Source organism: Rhipicephalus sanguineus, chromosome 9 (assembly GCF_013339695.2).
Source record: "Rhipicephalus sanguineus isolate Rsan-2018 chromosome 9, BIME_Rsan_1.4, whole genome shotgun sequence".
Classification (NCBI taxonomy): domain Eukaryota; kingdom Metazoa; phylum Arthropoda; class Arachnida; order Ixodida; family Ixodidae; genus Rhipicephalus; species Rhipicephalus sanguineus.
Window position 1 is genome coordinate 126,414,635 of NC_051184.2, and position 21,767 is coordinate 126,436,401.

Consider the following 21,767-nt stretch of genomic DNA (forward strand, 5'->3'; position numbering starts at 1 on the left):
TACATGCCCTGTCGACGTTACAAGACCACCTAACTTTATAATTAGGGCTCCGTGCTTTCGCTGTTTATATTTTTTGAAAATCAGCGGGTGTTTATCAGAGTTTATATTTTTGGCGGAAATTCGGTGTTTATCGTAGTTTATTTTTCGTAAATCCCCAATTCCCCAGATTCGGAGTTTTGCGTTACTCTCAAAACCCTAAAATTCTAGATCAATTCATATCTGAATACTAAAATATCAAAACACACGAAGCACATTTTTTTTCTAGAAGGTTTGAATGCACAAGCAAAATACTTGAACACAATACACCTTCATTCGTGCGTATACCAACCTTAGCTTAAAGCTTATTGTAATACACGCAAGCATACTTTGCGAGGTTGCTGTCAGTGATCGAAGCGTGCTCCTATCGATTGACGACTGTCAGCTTTGAAAATGCCCTTTCAACGTTAGCGCTAGAAACAGGAAGCGCCAGAAGACGCAGTGCGAAGCGAGAAAGCACTGGCCACTGGACATTGTGAAGTCTGCAAAACGACAGGGGTTCAACAATGTTACACATTTCATGGCACTGATAGTTCGCAAAAACACTCAAATGCTGGCTCATGTCGTCAGTTTCAACAAGCATTATTTTTAAAATAGGCGCATAGGTTAGGAAAGCGCAGGGCAGCTCATTCTTCACATTTGGATTCACAATTTGAATGCAGTACCAAAACGATTCTTTGCTGTACAGGCGTTGATCGCACAGGTTCCTCTCAGATTTCTGTCGTTACTTTTCGGCGACAGCAGCGCTGTATCGTGAATGTCTGCAACAGTCGTTAAGTGGTCATTCTAGTAAAGGAGGTCGAACAGATTTGTGACATCTGATGTGAAGACCTTGGTTGGATCACGCCATTGGCTGATGAGCGCAGCGAACCCCCAGTATCGGAGAAACTTGGTGTGCCCGGGTACTCTCTGCCTCAAGTTCATTTAAATATTGGGAGCACGGCACACAAATTGCTCTTCAGAAACGTCATCTTGAAGAGCAAGTCGTGTACAGCTTCAGGTGATAAAATAAGACTCTTGAGCTTTTCACCCTTCGTTCCCTTGGCTTCGTCGCTTCCCAAGAAAGACAAAATGGCGCGCCAATAGTCTAACATATCTTCTAGAGCTTCATAAAAAGAGAACCACCTCGACGGAATACGGTTTTCAGCGGCTGCAATGGCATACCCATGGCCAAGCACAATACCAAACTTACGGCGCAGCTCCCGCGACGACTTCAACAGGGCAGGAAAGTGCACAACAAAATCGTGAACTACGTTAAACAAGCTCGTCCTCATTACATTCTCCAGAGCACAGTGTCGGAACGGAACAAAAAACAAAAACAAAACACGAAAAAAATGATATTTTGACCTGAACGAAAACGTAACCGAAACGTTTTATATTATTTCGTTCCGGAGTGAAACCGAAATTTTTTAAATCGTTTTTCGGTTCACGAGAAGACTTGGTCATCCGGAACAACTGAGGCAATGCAACGTGAGCGATTATGCATATTTCAGGGTACAGAATTAGCGCGTACCTCAGGCAGGAAGCCCAAACCAAATATATGTTCATATTGCCCGAAAAACGAAAACAGTGGCAACCAGGGATGTTTATATTAGCGCAAGTCCAATTTTGCGTTCCTGTCACGTAGGCCAGCGTGGAGAGGGCATTGTCGGCGCTGAAGTTTGTTACAGCGAAAGCTGTTATGAGGTAACAACAGCCGAATCTGGCGCTATAGTTGTCCGCCGCCGCCGGTGTTCGTAACCGCTATCGCATGAAACAAGACAAAAAATTCGGCAGATCCCACGCCTTGTGCGAATAGGGGTCATGCGAAGCAATCAGCGAGTAGTTGTCTATGCTGCATTTTTTGGCTTGGTTCCAAGCGTTACGAGGTGGATCGACGTGTTTTTGTAAGCGTAGTAGTTGTGTGCACATCGCGGCCTTACCAGCCACGGCAACTACACTGGCGTTCAAAGGATAACTTATGGAGCACAGTCGTGAGTATTATCTAAATTAATGGTACTTTAAGGTGCTATGATGTCAATAACATACGTAACTTTCGTTAGCGCATTCCTCCGGGGTCGAGCAACACTAGAATATAGCTTGCGAAATCATAGGCGTGCAAATGTAATGTTCATTAGACTTCTATGAAATTGGAGCCAACACTGTAACCACAATATACGTTAATACACATTACGCCGTATCATAGGAGTACATATGCAATGTTTATTGCTTTTTCATAAAATTAGATAGTCAGCCCTGCAATGAGAACTGACGCTGCTCCGACATTACGCCTGCATAGGGTCTTTTTTCCAAAGCACTTTCAAGACGTGGCATGGCTCTGTGGTAATATACCTGACTGCCACTAAGAACGCTTTAGTTCGATTCCTGCTGGGATCCTGATTTCTCTTCTTGGCGTTCGTCCAGTCGACGCTGCCGATTCGGTTTTTCTTTGCGCTCTCGCATTTACATTACCAATTTATGTTCTCGCTGTTCCTGGGAAGATATAAACTGGCAATCACCTGTGGCGCATACCCGTACACCGCGGCCCGTGGTAAACGGGTATGTGCCACACGTGTCTGGTGGAAAGGGTTTGACGGCGTACGCGAGAGGACTTTCAAGTCATTGATGGGATGACCCGACAGCCATATTCGTCAAATAATCTAACCCTCCCATGCCAATGTTGGTATACACCAAGTTAAGGAGGCGATCACGAGAGTACCCAGGCGTAGGTGGATAGATAGATAGATAGATAGATAGATAGATAGATAGATAGATAGATAGATAGATAGATAGATAGATAGATAGATAGATAGATAGATAGATAGATAGATAGATAGAAACGCTCAAAGAAATGCTCCGCATTTATAATGAGATGACAAGATTTCTATGATCGGATGGGATTTTAAGCTACCCACTTGTGTGGCAGTCGACTATTCCACCACAGTGCCATGCTGGTGCTTGTAACTTCCTTCGCAAAAAGAGTCTATACAGGCGTCATATCGGGCAAGGAATCATGTTAACATATGTAATATAGCGTGGCAGAAGAGTAAAATAACAACCTGGCGTCAGACAATGCGATTTGCGCAAAGAGTAGGTCGTTGAATGCTTCCAACCCGTTACGAAGAGCTTAGCCCTAATTCTTCATCGTCATCGGCCACACCACAAAGTGCACATAATGCCATACAGATGTGCTGCGGGTACCACGATTCTCCCAAAAATGACGAAAAATGCCACTGTGGCTGCTTCGCTACTTTAGAAAAATTACGGTGATTTATGGCGTAGTGGGTACCTGGCATATGTACTTGTATTAGTTGTCCGACGAGAGTCTACAACGGGCTCTAGAAAGGCCGCTCTACCAGCTTTCGCTCTGACTGTGCGGCGTGTTCCGCGCATGCCTGGCGATTTTTAAATCATAACAGCGGTCTCGCACATCATAGGGTCCGCTGAATGACGTGCTGCTTCTGAGATCGTGTTCACTTCCTTGACACAAATCATTGAGCACACTACAAAATACCGTAATTGACTATTGGAAAAATAAATACCTAGACTTTGAGGTGTATACTGATTGGTGCTAGTTGGTAGCACTTCGTGGCACAGTTACTTCCGCTCTCAAGAACGTGTTTTAAAACTGGTAAGAGGCGGGCAAGTAATTACAGCACAAATGAAGTGTTTTTTTATGATTGCCTTAACTTCAATGTTTGCATACATAAAAAACCGCTGCGAACCATTACGGAACATTTTGAGAAACGAAACGGAATGTTTTGCGGTGGAACGCAACTAAAACCAAAACGAAAAAAAACGCCAGGCCTGCGCGGAAAGCGCAGCACAGTCACAGCGAAAGGTGGAAGAGCGGCATTTCCTGAGCCTGCTGTAAACTCTCTTGGGGCTACTAATACAAGTAAACTAGCAAGGTACCCACACCGCCGTAAATCACAATTTTTGTGAAGTTGGGAAGCACCTACTAAGCCATTATTTGTCATTCTGCGGAGAAGCGAGGCACCAGCTACACGTCTGTAAGGCATTATGTGCACTGTGTTGACGCTACGAATGATGACGATGAAGAATTATGGCTCAGCCCTTTGTAATGGGTTGGAAGCTTTAAACGGCCCACCAGATCTGTAATTTGCATTGGGTGACGCCCGGTTACGATTTCCCTCTCCCGCCATGCTGTATAACCTACGTTGACGTGGGAGATAGGCGGGGACAAAGAACTTTACTGAGACCCCGAGGATATGGATCATGCGCTTGTGGGCTTCCTTGGCAACCAATACATGTGCACTTGCGAGGAACCCACTGCGCTATAAATCATTGTAATTTTTGAGAAGTTGGGAAGCAGGCACTGTGCCATTTTTCGTTATTCTACGGAGAGCCGTGGTACCTGCTAAATGCATGTAAGGCATTGGGCGCACGTTGCTGATGCTGTGCCTGATGACGATGAAGAATTATGGCGGAGGCCTTTGTAATGGGTTGGAAGCATTCAACAACATACTCGTTGCGCAATTCGCATTGTGTGACGCCTGGTTACAGAATTCGCGTTGTGCGACGCTTGGTGCTTATTTTACTCTTCTACCACGCTATATTGCAAATGCTAATGTGGTTCCTTCTCGACATGAAGCCTGTATAGGACCTTTTTGCAAAGCAGTTTCAAGCACCGTCATGGCTCAGAGGTTGAATACTGGGCTAATACGCAGAGGGCCCAGGTTCGAACCTCGTTCCATCCTGGAGTTTTTTTCTTATTTCGTTTTTTTTCTTATTTCGAGTGATACTGGTTACGGACACCGGCGGCGGACAACTACGGCGCCAAAAACAGCCGCTGAAATGATCTCATAACAGCTTTCGCTGTAAAACATTTCTTTCCGGCGCCCTACCAGAGCGTTGTTGAGTAAATGGCACTGACCTTTGAAGTGAAGCGCCCTGAATTAGGGGTTGTGGAATTGCAAGTCCTTGTGAAGCTTCTGCATTTAGGAAGCTGAGTCGGAGCACAATACAGCTGCGTCGCCTAATACAGCTACGTGCGGTAAACTGTCAATCGGTCATACCAGAAGATGTATCAATGAGCGCTTAGAACATGCCGTTTTGATAAAGAACACAGCCAGTTTAATCAAAAGTTGGGCGAGTTGGTCTTGGTCCAGGTCACACTGGTCCTTGAAATCGCAGTTTATAGAATAAATCCGAATTGTCAAAACTTTTACCGGCGAATGTTTATCAGATTCGTTCGGATAAAACCGAAAACGCGGAGCTCGTTTTATAATGAAGCCGAAATCGCATTACATGCAATTTGGATTTAAACTTATTATCATCATAACAAACAGCATGGCGTTGGAGCGTATCATTTGCACCATTGTGTCTACCGTGTGTCTTCGCGCTCTACATTCTCGGGCAAACGCGTCAAACAGCGTGAGAAGTCGTGTGACCGAAAACGGCAAGCACTACTGGGAACAGCAGTGTACCTCCACGCAACATCTAAGCGTCACCGGTGAGCACACTTGATACGAACCTTCCACCACAAAATAGCGTCCACAATAGAGACATCTGAGCGCGTATGTGCATGATTTGCAAGCGAAGAAATTGCGTCCATCGAACGGACGGTGATCCTCCGAATTATCATCGCCGGTTAACCCGTGGCCCGTAATCTACAATAGTTTAGACTTTGGTCCTCCAACTGAGGTGATTCCACAACCAGAAAGGGACCTTTCTGTTATGCAACAGACGTTCCATGCACACTTTGCGCCGACACGCAACGAAGTGTATATCCGCTAGAGCTTTCGCTACTGAAAGCAGCAAGCTAAACAACGTATCGGCTGTTCTCTCCCCGCCTTGAACATAAAAGCGCATGAATGTAATATTGAGGAGCACCGCGACAAGACGATCAGAAAACATACCTCTCCAGGTATGAACTACCTTTTGTGCTGAATAGCGATAATGGTCCACAATTGTCATATACAGAGTTCGCCAAGCTCACCAAGGAGTGACAGTTCACACACGACTTCCAGCCCAAATCACCCTCAGTCTAATGGAATGATTGAGAGTGCGGTAAATACAACTAAACCGTTGTTGAAGAAAGCATTGAAAAGTGCTCATGAGCCGCAGGTATGCTTCTTGGACCACAGATATACACCATGGTGGAACACAAAGCAAGCCCGCTAAACTGCTGACAGGTTGATGAACCGAACCTACTCTGTCGACAAGAAACATGCTGCTTAATCTACCCACCCTGCACCAGCAGACTGATTGGTAGGAAAAAGATGGAACGAATAAGGAACTACTACAGTGAGAAAGCACGGCAGCTACCCCTGCTGAAGTATGACGACTCTGCAAGAGTACGACCATTCATGCCTGGAGTGCCATGGGAAAAAGGCATCGTTGTAGAACCAATAATGAGCAGATCTTACAGCATTGAAGTGCATGGTGGCATGCTAAGGAGAAAGGAGCGCACCTATGACATGTGCCTCAGCCATTTCAGCTTGTGACCAACTATGAAAGCATTGCAAAAGCTGACCAAACGGATCAATGGTCCAGACCGCGGCATACACCTGGTGCTACTTCTACATCAAGTACAAAGGAAGTACACCAAGGAAATACTTTGTAATCAACAGAACAGTGCACGTCGCGACCTGTGAAAAAGAGAATTGTGCTTCAGCACTGAAGAGACTTCATTATGACGCAGCTGCTTTTTTAGCTTCCTCAGAGGAAATAGGCTGCGGCATTATATGCAGTTTCGATTTAGACTCACTACAATAATCATGATATAATATTATAATTATTGGGGTTTTACGTCCCGAAACCAAGGTATGATTATGAGGCACCGTAGTGGAGGGTGCCAGAAACTTTGCACGTCTGGATTTTTTTAACGTTCACCTTAATGTAAGTACACGAGCCTCAAGTACCTTTCGTCCATCAAAATGTGGCCGCCATGGCCAGGATGCCACCACCTTAGGGTCAGCAGTCAAGCACCAAAACCCCCAGACCACTGTGGCGGGGACTACCATGATCATAAACAATGCAGTTGGCTGCATGAATTCATGTGAACAAAGAATGTAACATCATTAGCAGCTTTGTCTTAATTGGATGTCTTCTCGCTTCACCCACTAGAGTGAGGGAATGCACAACCGGTAGGTGCGTTTGTTCAAGCTGTCATGAGCTTCACTCTCAAAGCAACGGTGAACCCAGACCATGGACAAATAGCAAGATGATTACAGTTGCCGGGTGTTATTCGTGCGCTGCATAGTGTGTTGTGCAGGCACGGTGTCTCCTTGGTGTCTCCTGTGTGTGTTGTGAGTGATCGTTCGTGTGTGGGGGGGGGGATTAGTGTGCCCTTTCCTCATGGTGTAATTTATGGTTTAGGTTTTCTTACTGACAACAGAGTGTGTTCTGCAGGCCTGCTGTCTCCACGTTGGTGTCTCCTGTGTGTGTTGCGAGTGATCGTGTGGATTAGTGTGCCCTGTTCTCGTGGTGTAATTTGATGTTTAGGCTTACTTACATACAGTGTGTTCTGCAGGCCTGGTCTCTCATATGTGTGCCATGAATTATCGCTTTGGCACAAACAGATTAAGCACTTTTTTGCAATTGTTTATTTTTTGACCCATATTTACTTAACGAGAGCTATAGGAAGAATGAAAGGCTTTCTTGACAATGTAAGTCCCCAACGGAGGTGTAAGTGCATAGCATCTGAAATAGCTGTTGTATCACGTTATCATCAGTCACTGATGCAATCAGGTACTTAGTACTGCAAACAGTTGTCGAGGAAGCTTCGAACAGGAACGGGCATCCTCTTTTGTTCGAAAGCCGGAGATGTCTATATATATTTATATTTATTGATTTATTTTGAGTGAGACTGTGATGCTACTTTCTTACAATCTGCAGTAATATGTTTTTCTGCTTGTATCTTCTACTCAAAGCTTTTTTCATCACGTTTTATGCTCCCCAGACTTTGTCAGGCTGCAGTTTTCTGGCTCCATGGTGCCACTTCATTCCACTTCCATGATTCTTACCAACTGTAGGATTTGTTGTAGTTGCATCGGGTCATGCAAGCATATAGCTCCTGCTTCAGTAGATGTGTTTCATGTGTGTTTATTCTGAAACCATTCTAAAACATGATTGCGGGGAAGCATCACAATTAAGGCGCATTTTGACTTCACAATTGTTTCCTTACTTCATTATGTAACGGTTTCCATGCAGAGTGATTGCATTATTTATTCTTAAAATGGCCAGTAAACAACCCCGAGGTCCAAAATCGTAATGAAGAGAAATATGGCATGTTTGCTATATGAACATGCTGCCACAAGAATTTTGCGAGTACGTGGTACATTAAGGAAGTTGCAGGGGTTAGAACATCCGTTTCAGCTGGTTTCAAATGTCCGTGCCACCTCGCCACCCGTCTCCGCCACAGGGAGGGGAAGGCGTAGCCCGTCGTCATGACTCCGCCCACTTTGGCAACATGACACGACGTCAGCTATTGATGTCATGGCGAGGTCAATAGCCGCAATGCACTACCGCTTGCTGCGGCTCCTGGTTGTTTATTGTTTACATTATTGCACGTGCTCCGTAACTGGACAGGCAGTTTTCGGCTCTTCAGTATTTTACAACACTTGTGACAGTTCACAATGCAGCAGGGATGCGTGCTTGCTTTCCAAGACGTCAAAGGGGCGCGAGAGAAAAGCCTGAAGAACCCCGCTTGCCGCGCGAGCAAGCGCAACCCGTCCGAGCTACCGGCGATTCCCCTCTCTCCGCTCGATTTGCAGCCGACAATTGAAAAACGCTTCGCCTCATGTCGAAGGCGAAGTGCATGCTGGTGCTATGCTGTGCACAGAATATACGCGCGACAACTGTGTGGCCGAAACCGCATTACCGCAGGGCCAAGAAACAAGGCGCTGTTTCGTAGCGGTGGGTGAGAACAGGAACTGACATTAACCTGACAACTGTTTGTTGATACCTGGTTTATACCAATCCACGAGCTCAGTGGTACGTCAATTTGCCAATGGGCATGTTTGCGTCACTGCGCATACAAGGGAGAATGATCAGGCGAATGTAAGAGGCGCGGGAATTGTTTTTTGAAATGGCACGTCTCCGCGGCGTGTAATATTCGGAACATGTGATTGCCGCGGTCTACTGTGCGAATTCGCGAGCTTGTTTGGGGGGCGTAAAAAAAATCGGAGCCTGTTTACTGGCCCTTTAAGACTAAAAGAGTGGAAACGACAAGGACTTAGGAGATAACAAACACGACAGACGACAGCGCTTCTGTTACTCTCCTACGTCCTTTACGTTTCCATTGTGTTAGTCGTAAGCATGTACGACTAACTTGACAAAAGATTTGCTCTTCCATGCATTCATTACCTATTCTTAATTTTGCGCTAATATCCTCTTACAGTTACATTATTAAGCAGTGATCATTCGTTTGATTTTATAGGCTGATGATATTTTGCTGTGACTAAATTGTTCTTCACTGTGCAAATGCTACATAATATAACTAATCTGATGTTTCCTGCAGTGTAATGAACTGTGCATTAGTAAATTCACTCAGTGCAATAAGTAATTAATAAATGCATGTGTTTTCAGCAGCAGCTTTTTTGTGTGATACTGCATGCGCAGTTTGGTTTTGCACGTTAGCAATGGATTGTTGCTCCAAAACAATGAATATTCGCTTGATGTGTTAACTTCCTGCTCGAAACTGCTCTCTTTGTTGCTCTAAAAGCTGCTTCCAAACAGAAGCCACTCGCCTCATAAATGGAGTGTCTATGATCTTTGGTTGCGTCTTTACTGCTAAGAAGCCTAGGATGGGTCAGGTGGGAAAGCAAGCTATAACACTCAAGACACAAATGTGACAGTCTGCCCTGATGATGCTGAGTGTAAAAGCTAAACGAGAAACATATATTGCAACATCCTCTGTTCTTTGAGAAAACGAAGAAGTGTTCAGTCTATGACATTATAAAGTCACTGAAGTATCTTGGCATAAGCTTCCTCCTCACGGGCCGAGGTGTGCACTGTCCTGATTGTTTCTGAGTACTGTAGTACATCAGTTCATACACTATCTTTTGGGAATAGTTGCTCGCAGACTCAAGCAGTGTGTCTGGTGCTGATTCTGACATAATGTTAACGATGCCTGAACCACTAGTTAGCTATTGCATGGTAGTAGAGTTTCGTCTTGGGCTTGACGTCTGGGCGTGTTTCTTCTTAAAGTCTTACCATGAATGTTTACGTGGTATGATCTTGGTGCCACGGGCTCTATTCCTTATCGTATCTCGCCCGTATGTGTGGGAGCTGGCAAAGATTGATGGGGGTGTGTGAGAAAAGTGGGTTTATTTGCATTTTGTGCAGGAATAAAAGTTAGTAGACTGAAAGCATAAGTTAATAGTTTTGGCATGTAGCAAATCGTACGCTGCAGCCCATGGCAAAAAACAAACCTTCTCGCCATAGTTGTCCGGCATATAACGCCTCATCACATCATTTTCAGCGACTCACAAATTTGGGCAAATAATGTCAAGTTTGTCTATTCGGTGGGCCCGAACAGGCGGCATTACGAGGGTGGTCTGAAAAGTTCTCGGCCTGATGTAGAAAAAAGCGTTTTGGACCTTCAAAATTATTTTTATTTTTCGACATAGTCTCCTCTAAACTCTACGCACTTGGTCCATCGATATTCCAGAGCCAGGATTCCGTCCTTAAAATGACTTTGTGGAAGTCCTGAAAAGTACTCATCCACAGCAGCAATCGCTTCTTCATTTGATGAAAAACGTTGACCACTAAGAAAGATTTTGAGTTTTGGGAACAGGTGGTAGTCCGACGGGGCCAAGTCAGGAGAATAGGGTGGGTGATCCAACAATTCGTACTTCAAATCGTGAAATTTAGCCATTGCAAGATGTCCTTTGTGCACCGGTGCATTGTCCTGATGACAGATGATTTTCTTCTTCTGCAAACCTGGTCTTTCCTCACGAATTTTCTGATTCAATTGAGTCAAAAGGTCAGAATAATACTCCCCAGTTATGGTTTTAGCCTTTTCAAGATAATCCACAAGCACAATGCCTTTAGCGTCCCAAAAAAACAGAGGCCATCATCTTTCCTGTTTCCTGCGGAGGGAACTGACTTGGCTTTCTTTGGTGCAGAGGACCCGGCTTCAGTCCACTGCTTTGATTGTTATTTCGATTCCGGTGTGTAATGGTGAATCCAAGCTTCATCCATTGTTATAAATCTGCGCAAAAAGTCCGCTGGATTTTTGTTATACAGCGCCAAAGCACGCTGTTACATCGTCATGCGGTTGCGCTTTTGCTCAGGAGTAAGGATGCGCGGCACCCATATTGCACAGAGCTTGTTCATGTGTAGTTCGTTATGCAAAATGTGACATACACGTTCCACTGAGATGCCAACAGCCTCGGCAATTTCACGCAACTTCACTCTCCTGTCTTCCAAAACCATATCGTGCACACGGTCAATCAATTCAGGAGTTGTTGCACTTTTTGGGCGCCCTTCGCGCGGGTCATCTTCAATGCTCTCTCTCCCCGCTTAAACTCAGCAGCCCATTTCTTGACTGTGGAGTATGAAGGTGAATCTTGCTTGTAAACTTTAACAAAACTTTGGTGAATTTCATTCGGAGATAAACCTTCTTTTACAAAGAACTTTATCACCGCACGGTACTCAAGCTTCTCCATGCCTTCCGGTGCTTCACACTACACCCACTGGGATCGACTGTCAAAGCCAAACTGCTAATCGACACTAGATGGCGTTTCATCTGAGACTTGCAGAGACTTGTATGAACGTGCACATGAGTGCTACAAGTTCTCGTTCGCGTCATTTTTATTGAGGCCGAGAACTTTTCAGACCACCCTCGTACGTTTGGCCAATGGAGGACTCGATGGCTGTATTGTCAGGCGACTGCACCCCTAGCAGCGTTCAGGCATTGTTGTGAAGGCACATAGCAGGAGGCAGCAATTCATCCTTGCACCACGGTGAGGACACCCTTCCTGTGTGAACGAACAGAGAACTCGAACTGCTTCAGCTCCAGCGCAAAGGCATCAATACTTAGTGGATGGCTCAAATTCCCATGCCTCTGTGCCACACTTCGGCGCTCAAGGCTTTGTCAGTGTGAGTGTGCGACTGGTATACCAGACTGGTGCTCCCTCCTGGAATAGTGCTGCTCCAATGCCTTTATCACTAGCATGTCATGGAATAGTGAATTCTTTCTTCTCATCATGGCGAGCACTGGTGGTGCAGTCAGGAGATATTTCACTGCCTCAAAAGGCTTCTGTCTGCTCGTTTGATCGCGTCCACTCAGCATACTTTGCCATTGGGCTTCTCATTGGTTCCATCAAATTCCAGTATGCCCGGGAAAAATCTGGCAATGTAGTTCACTATACCACAAAGTCGTGTCGACCACTTGCATGCACGGGAGATAACATTTCAGCGGTGGCCCTGGCCTTATCAGGGTGAATGAGCCCTTTGATGGTGAGCTTGTGACCAAAGAAGATCAGTTGTCTTGTGCTTCATTCTAGCATCTGCTTGTCGATGCAGATGCCTTTGTGCATCTCTTGAGCAGCATTTTCAACCTCCACCCCTGTGATGTTTTTCCTGGGTCATATTATTTCTAGTACCATACACAAGTATGATGCCTTCTGGGCCAGGTGACGCCTTCTGGGTCATCAAGTACTGTTTGGAATCGCTTCTGATAAATCTGTTCACAGCCAAACCATATGGTAACCAAGACCATCTGTACCATCCAAACGGGTTCTGGAAGGTTGTCAGCTGACTCGACTTTGATCCAGGATGCAAACCCAGCATCCATTCTTAAGATCCAGCTTGAAAAACACGTTTGCTTGTGGGAGTTCTTGTAAGATATCCTCTTGCACTGGTGTTCTCTCCTTCGTTCAACATTTTCAGATTGATGCAGATTCGCACTTCACAAGAGTTCTTTTTGTCAAATACCACGCAGCTCACCCATGGTGTTAGCTGATCTACCTTCGCAATTGTTTGTTTCTTTTCGAGTTCTTGTAGGACGTACGGCAGCTGTGGTTTTATGCTGATTGGTACTTGGCTTGTAGTTGACACCTCAGGTGTAACTGCAATTCGAGTAACAGTGTTTTTTCGCTTCTATGTACCGTCAGGTGTCACATGGGTACGCGCTGAATTGTATATTTCTTGGAAAGTTTCCTTCATTTTTTTACCGACTTCTGGGAATCTGCATGCAATAGTGGTTTTCAATGATGCTGGGCTCTGTCCAAGTGCAGTCATCAACATGTAGTTCACCATTGAGTCCCATCTTTGATATTTCTCTTCCCAGTAAAGGTGCAAAGTGCTTGTCCACTTTGAAAATCTTGACTGAGTATATTTTCTGTGTCACATTTCTCAGATGGAGTCAACACTTCTCTTTTCGAACAATGATTGTTCCGTTGTACATTATCAAGTATGAAGGCACTTCCTCAAGCTTCTTTCGGACATAGCTTTTAGGAATGGCATTCACTGGTGTGCTGCTGTCAACTTTGAATCTGATCTTTTCATTGTTCTCTGTAATGTGAAGCGCAAAAAAGATGTAATTCTTTTTCTCGTCTTATCACAGTACTTCCTCTTGGCTCGATCCACTCTTGTTTACTGCTCAGGTGCTTGCTGGGGACTTGTATTGCATAGCAAAGTGGTTTTGCTAAGAGCAGTTTGGTCTCATTTTGTTCAAACGCTCTATTTTGTAGAAAACATGCGCACTTTCACATGCCTGCACATTCAGAGGATGTCGTCGCTGCATGTTGCTTGTGCTTTGTTGTCTTGATGACGTGCAAAGGGTCTGTATCTTCCTTGCACACGCTGGCATTCTCCCTGAATGCTTCTAGTTGACTCACGAACGTTTCATGCGTGATGTATTTTGAAGATGTTTCCAAGGCTGGGTCCTCCAGCTTCTGCAATTTTATGTGTACCTCTTGATTGCTCATCGCGAAATTGACTTGGTCGTGGATCATCTTGTCCCGTTCACCTTGTAGTTACAATCTCGTCTTTGCCTTGAGGTGCGTGAAAAATGCACTGACGGTTTCCCTCAGCTTTGCTTCCTGCATATTAATACGTAATATTCGTAGACTAAATTTTTGGGGGGCACCAAGTAGCCATTAAATTGCTCTACCACTGCGGCGACAACCTTTTCAGTTTCTGGAACTGTCAGTGTTGGCATACCCAACTCCATGTTGTACACATCGATGACACCTAATCCTGCAATAGTCACAGCAGTGCAACCTTTCGTTATTCTGACTTGTTCTTTTGACCATTTGCTGTCATGTATATTTGATGTGCTGGTTTAGGGACTTCCAGTTGCCTTGAAGGTATCCTGTGAGACACATCTCTGATGGCTCAATCGCCATGTTGCTCACCATCATTTCACTCGGGCAAGGTTGTCACAACAGTTCTCTTGCTGCTTAATCATTGAGTTTGCTCATTGAAAATGTGCCCTGGTCTTGATTGCTACTTAGCGGCTCTTCTTCTTTGAGAGCCGTTTCACACTCTGACACCTTTGTTTGCGTTTTATTACAAAAATGACCCAGAATAGGTCGGGAGGCAAAACTATCGCAACACGACGCCAGGGTGATGGCCTGCCCCGATGATGACGCTGAACGTTAATAATAATAATATCTGGGGTTTAACGTCCCAAACATGCTGAACATTAAAGCAAAAGTGAAAAATTCGGCAGATCCCATGCGTTGTGGGAATCGGTTTCATGCGATGCAGTCAGCGAGTACTTCTATGCTGTATTTTATGGCTTTGAGGCAAGCGTTACGAGGTGGATCGACATGTTTTTGTAAGTGTAGTAGCTGTGCGCACATCGTAAGCTTATGGTTCGAACCTATGGTGCGACGTAACGTCAGCCCTTACGTTAGACTACATAAACTAAGTGCACTTTATGGTGCACTCTTACGAATATCATTGGAACTTTCAATAATGTGTTTCTCCGCGGTCGGGCAATGCTTCAATATAAATTGCTGAATCATAGGAATACAAATGTTATGTTTGTTAGACTGCTAAAAAAGCAGAGGCAATGCTGGAACCACACACGTTAAACTGACATGGCACTTGTGTTGTAGGAGGGTGCATGTTTTTATCGCTTTTTTATAAAATTAGAAAGCCAGCACCACAACCACAATTTACGTTGCCCCAACATTACGCCTGCATGCATAGGGTGTTTTTCCAAAGCATGTCAACACTTGGCCTGGCTCTGTGGTAGAATACGTGATTTCTACGCAGAATGCTTGGGTTCGATTTCTGCTGGAATCCTGATTTTTATTCTTTCCCTTCGTCGGTTTTCTTAAAGCTCTCGCACTTAAATTGCAATGTATGTTCTCGCCGCTCCTGGCGACGACATACATCTGTCAATCCCTTATTGTGGCGCATTCCCGTATACCGCGGCCCGTTGTGTACGGTTATGTGCCACACGTGTCTGGGGGAAAGGGTTTGACGATGTACGCGCCAGGATTTTCACGTTATTCATGTTATGACCCGGCAGTAATATTCGTCAAATACTCTTACCCTCCCATGCCTACTTTGGTCTACACCAAGTTAAGGAGGCGATCATGAGAGGAGCATCCAGACGTACGCGGCTAGATAGATAGATAGATAGATAGATAGATAGATAGATAGATAGATAGATAGATAGATAGATAGATAGATAGATAGATATATAGATAGATAGATAGATAGATAGATAGATAGATAGATAGATAGATAGATAGATAGATAGATAGATAGATAGATAGATAGATAGAAACGCTCAAAATGTCAGAGATTCGCTAAGAAATGCTTCGCATTTAAAACATATATTGCAACATAAGGGTGTTATTTTTACGACTGCACAGTACTCTTTAACATGGACAGGCATCTGTACTCCACAAGTCTGTATGCATACATGTTGAGAGGAAGCTTACGGCAGGCCTTTTCTTGCCTGAAAATTTGGTGTCTCAACCCCTTTAACAATTCAATTTATTTATTCAGTTTCTTTACAATGTAACATAATTAGTGATATGTATTACATTCGGAGGTCCCATAGTTCCAGGAACTGACGGGGGGACCTCCTAATACTGAAACACATGTATGTTAAGTGTCAAATGGAGCATGAGAAAAAAGAATGCATTGATAAAAAAAATTACTGAAAAGCTAGGGAGAACACAAGACTGACAAATGAAAGCAAAAAGTGAATGAAAAAAATCAAAGGAAAAAGAAACACTGCTATGGCGTATAAATCTATGATTATACAATAGTTAGTATAAGCTGAAGAAAAAAAGTGCTAGAGAAAACCTTCATGATGCAGGCATCAAGAAATCATCGAAACGAAGTGGCTACAACAAAGTCGAAAACAAAATTCGGCAGATCCCACGTACCGTGGGAGTCGATGTTATGCGAAGCATGCGGTGGGTAGGTGACTGTGGCGTAACTTTTTTTACTTAGCGACAAGTTACAAAATGACGCTAAAAATTTGTATAAATTTTATACGCGCACATATATATGTTGAAGAGCCGCATATGTATTGTATAACCAGTTGTTTACTGTTGGGTAACGCTGCCAATGGCAACGTAGGTATTACCAACACCAAAAGCGGTAAGCTGAGATGTAGTGCTTATACGTGTCCCGAGCACGCACGCACGTTTCACGAACCCGTGCGCATGTGTGCAAGAAGTTCTTGACGATTATTGAACAAGGGAATCATCACCGTGATCAGTGAGCACCAGCTGCTGGTCATGACTTGGTATAGGATCCGGTCGTGATCGTCGTGACGAGGGGTCCATGTGTAGTGAAGTATGTGATATAGTAGAGCTGTTGGAATTCGTGGATGCCTCGGTCATTTCGTCGACGAATTGTCTTTCGACAGAGCCGGCAACATGCCGGAACCTGAAGCCACCCTTCGCGTTGGTGAGGTAAAAGCCGTCAAGGCTGGTAGGCCTGGATAGTGCTACGTAGACCAACATCAGCGGATGGTGTTTGTCGTATTCCTAGTAGAGCACTGCATGGGCCGTGATTTTCGGCCCGGGCCCCTCGTTCAAGTTTACCCGCCCGAGCCCGGCCCGGTGATTCAATACGCGGCCCGAGCCCGGCCCGAACCCGAGAAAAAATTTGGCCTACCCGACCCGGCCCGGCCCGACGGCAGATCAGGCCCGACAGAGGCCCGAGAGCCAATAATATAGGTGGTGTTGCCAGAACATAGAATCTACAGGGAAAGTGTTTTAAGTAGCAAATATCTACTCTTTGTTGGCGAATATTTCGCTAACAATTCTACTTTAACCTACGGTAATTTCGTGTAAAAAGGGGCTCACGGTAGAAAGAGTTGAGTGGGCATACTGGGTACAATGAACGGTTGTTCGGCAATGGTATACTATAACTTTTTTTCTTTTTTTGCTAATGCAATAGCGATCATCAAGAGCGTTTTGTAGCAGATATTGTAGCACGGAAAGTGATTTGCAGCATGAGTTCAGCTTTGATAGGAATTGCAATAAAAACAGAGGAGACAGACAACACAACGCCTCATTGCGCTCTTTACTGAAACTTAAGACATGGTCTAACGACAAAGCCAATCATGCACTTCTGGAAATGCAACACATGTCTTCGGCATGGTAGTACCTAGCCACAGCAAGATGGAGGAAGAAAGCCAAGTTTATTAGCTTGCTGTATGTACACTAATCTAGATAAAAAGAAGCAACCGTGTGCACCACGTGTACTTTTAGAAATACGTATAGGCAGCCGAAAGGACGAAAAAATATTTGTGGTAGCATTGTTTTCATATATCATATATATTTCATATATCACCGCGGCTACTATATAGAGTCCATATGTCGTTTGGGGCATACTTTATTCTTCACGTGTTATTGTGAAAAAAATCAAGTTATCTAGAGATTCCGGCTTTAACCACGTCATCCACCGTTATATCACATATCCTGTCGCGCTAAAGTTTCTCGCACTGCATGCGCTAGCCGCAGGGATGCACATCTGCCTTGCGAAATGTGAAGGCGTCAGCAGTCGTTGTTCTTAACTTCCACCACTGGAGCAAATTTAGGATGTCTTTGTGGACATCTGCAGAATGAATGTAGCTGTGCAGCTTATCCCTTCATTTCTATATATCGTTCCCGAACGTCGTGACACTCTTCCAGGTGCGTAGCCAAGGGAGGGGGGGGTTGAAACCCCCCCGAAAATTTTCAATTTGGCTTGCGTAGATATACACGCACCCATACAAACGCACGCACGAGCATACATAAAGTATAGTTGAACCCCTCCCCCCCCCCCCCCCCCGAAAGAAACTTCTGGATACGCCCCTGCACTCTTCAGTATCACCTATAAAACTCCTCTTTGGAGGCTTCTGCTTGCAGTTTTCAGCAGTGTATGTTATGCACGGCTTGCACCACGCTCCTCTTTTCTTGAGTATCATAATGCTCTATGCCTTCCTAACGATGTTGTACTGGTAGAAGGTGACTACTGCACTACGTGGGTAGGACTGGCAGGAGGTGGACGAAGCGATCTCGATTTATTTTTGGTGTTCGTTACAGTTTGGTAATAAAGGCGCGAATAAGCTTCTCGACGCTTACTCATTGGATGCCTATGGTTCGAGGTAAAGGGACATCACCCGGCACGGAATTCGTAATTGTCTTTTTTCAAGCCTGATATTTCGTCAAGCGAATATATTTTGCCTCACGCCTTATGCTGTTTGAACCTATGCTATTCCTGCACATTCCAACGGTGTTGTGGCAGTGTCATGTAGTTCTCACACTATATCTGTATAGAGCAGGGGACCCAAACACGCGGCCCGTGGGCCCCTCCCTAAAGGCCCGCGGCCTACACATGACTGTCTTCGTCCCACTTTTTCATTTTCTTTATAAGTATGTGCTTAAGCTACACAGGCATGACAGGTGTAAAGCTTTTTTGTCGTGAAGCATCCCCTGCGGCCACCATGTGTTGATACCTAACCGTGAAACAAAACTCTATTTCAAAATCGTTGCCCTGATTTTAGTCATGTCGAAGATAGGTATCGATATGTTGTTGGAATCCTGCCGCCAAGTACCCTTCAGAAACGACCCATGTGTGACATATGGGAAAGCTCTTCTTTTAAATGGCAACGCTGGCTGACATTTGGTACGACCTAGCCCCTCTACACCCCTCCCCCGCGCTTTTAGCTGCGTTACTGTCCTGGCTCCTGCCGGAGTAAATTTTCGTGAATGCGGCCCGTTAGCTGAGGTGGGTTTTAGACACCTGCGAAAAAAAGGCGAAAGTTCAAATGTTAACAAATTGGGCACACCAAGCAGGCTCTGCACGTCTATCTCGCGTCACATGACCACTCGGGGCCATGACGAAGCCACGGAAAAAGAATGTCTCTGTATAGGAATTATACGTAAGGAGACTCCGTGCAGTCCTTTCATTTTAGTGGAGGGCTGGAAACTTCAAAAACGTTTCCTCGCTTTGGAGCTCTATGATCGCTTTTGCGATAAGTTACAGGTATATATTTATTATATTACATTTATTTCTGCGATTACAGAATACATTTGGGATATAAAATCATAACGAATGCAAATAAAGCACAGAATAACGGCATGCTAACTATATAAGCGCCTGGTATATCTACTTTGAGCTCGCCCGTTTAAGATAAATCAAGTAGCCCCATATGCCAGGAGCAAAAGAAGTTCAGTACTTGTCTCTTATAAAATTTCTCTAAACAGCTTGCCCCACATAAAAAAAAGCATTTTTTTTTCGAGAGAAAATGTGAAACATATATGTACGTATGCACAACGTATGTGGAACAAACATGAAGGGGCACATGAAAGAAAAACAATTTCTCTCTTATCAGTAAATTACTCTTTAGCAATTCCTAAATCACCACGTTCGCCGGGACAAGACTCTTGGTAAGTGAGATAACCCCCCAAAAGGTAAATGCGGATGGCGACGCCCGCTTTAAGTTCGCGCAGCAGACACCGTGACATCTTTGATTCTAACGGCGTCTAATGGTGTCTACGTAGTTCCTAATCACTAAAAATGAAGTACGTTCACCTCTGAGGGGGCCATAGACTTAACATACCAAGTTTCAGGAAATTTATAGAGCCAATGTCCCCAAATACGACAAATACATTTTGAAATCCGTGGCGTCAGGCTCGGAGATTTCGGCGCGAAATTTTAAAAAATGTATTTTTGACCTTGATTTTCTCGTCTGATAAACATGTCATGGTGAAATGTATGACAGTCGAGTTCTTAGACGTCACTTTTATCAGTCTAAACCGATTCAGTGCTTCACTATAGTATTCATTTAAGAACCCAGCAAAGTCTAAGCCCGGCCCGACCCGAGCCCGAGACCTCAAACCCGGGCCCGGCCCTAAGCCCGGAGCTTCAGACCCGAGCCCGGCCCGGGCCCGCCGTAAGAGCTACTTTACCCGGCCCGGCCCGGCCCGTGGGCCGGGCCGGGCCCGGGTTTTCGGGTAGGCCCGAGCCCGTGCAGTGCTCTAATTCCTAGACTACCTGGGCGTATGTGGCCTACGTAGCCTAGTCTACAAAAGCGGCTGTCAATCAATATGGCATCATCCTCGGTCAACATGAGGCCATCGCCCAGCCTCGTAAGAAATGAAGAGGACACTGCGTCGTTCTGGTGGACGAAGTGCACTTTACGGTGCGGTGATATGGATATCATATGCAACTTTCGTTAGTGTATTCCTCCGGGGTCGAGCAATGCTTCATTATAGCTTGATGAATCATAGGAATGCAAACGTAATATTTATTATACTGCTATAAAAGCGGAGCCAACACTGGAATTACAGACGTTAATCTGATATGACGCCTGTATCGTAGGAGTACACATTGTAGGAGTATCATGTAGTGTTTATTGCTTTCATGTAAAATTAGATAGCCAGCACCACAACCACAATTGACGTTGCACCGATATTACGCCTGCGCAGGCTGTTTTTCCAAACCAGTTTATAGACCTGGCGTGGCTCAGTGGTAGAATACCTGATTGCCACGCAGAATGCTTGGGATCGATTCCTGTTGGGATCCTAATTTTCATTCTTTCCATTCGTTGAGTCAACGGTGCCGATGTTGGTTTACCTTAACGCTCTAGCATTTAAGTAACCAATGTCTGTTCTCGCCGTTCCTGGGTAGATATAAACCGTCAATCACCTGCGGCGCATACCCGTACACCGCAGCCCGTCGTAAACGGGCATGTGCCACACGTGTCTAGTGGAATGGGTTTGACGACGTACGCGACAGGATTTTAACGTTATTCATGTCACGACCCGGCAATCATATTCGTCAAATCCTCTTACCCTACCATGAAAATTTTGGTCTACACCAAGTTAAGGAGGCGATCATGAGAGCGCCTAGACGTAGGCGGCTAGATAGATAGATAGATAGATACGTAGATAGAAACGCTCAAAGTGCCAGAGGTTCGCTAAGAAATGCTTCGCATTTAAAAGTAATACACAAAACAATGAATACAAGGCGATGTACAAATTGGCGCAACGAAACAAAAGCAAGGTGAATTCATCTTGAAACAACAACAAGTATTCAGAGGTAATGATAGCGAATGAAGCATGCACAATAATAAAAAAGAAAGGAGCAAATCATATTAAAATAAAAAAGAAAGAATGACAGATTAGTAAGCTATTGTAATTCCTCACATAATTGGTCGAGACAGTATTTCTTGTGAAGGTTTTTAAAAATATGTATCGATGGGGATGATTTAATTTCATATGGTACGGAGTTCCAAAATGATATGCCTGAAAAGAGGGCAGTTAGTTTCACGTAATTTGTGCGAACGCGCGGAAGAACTAGATTAC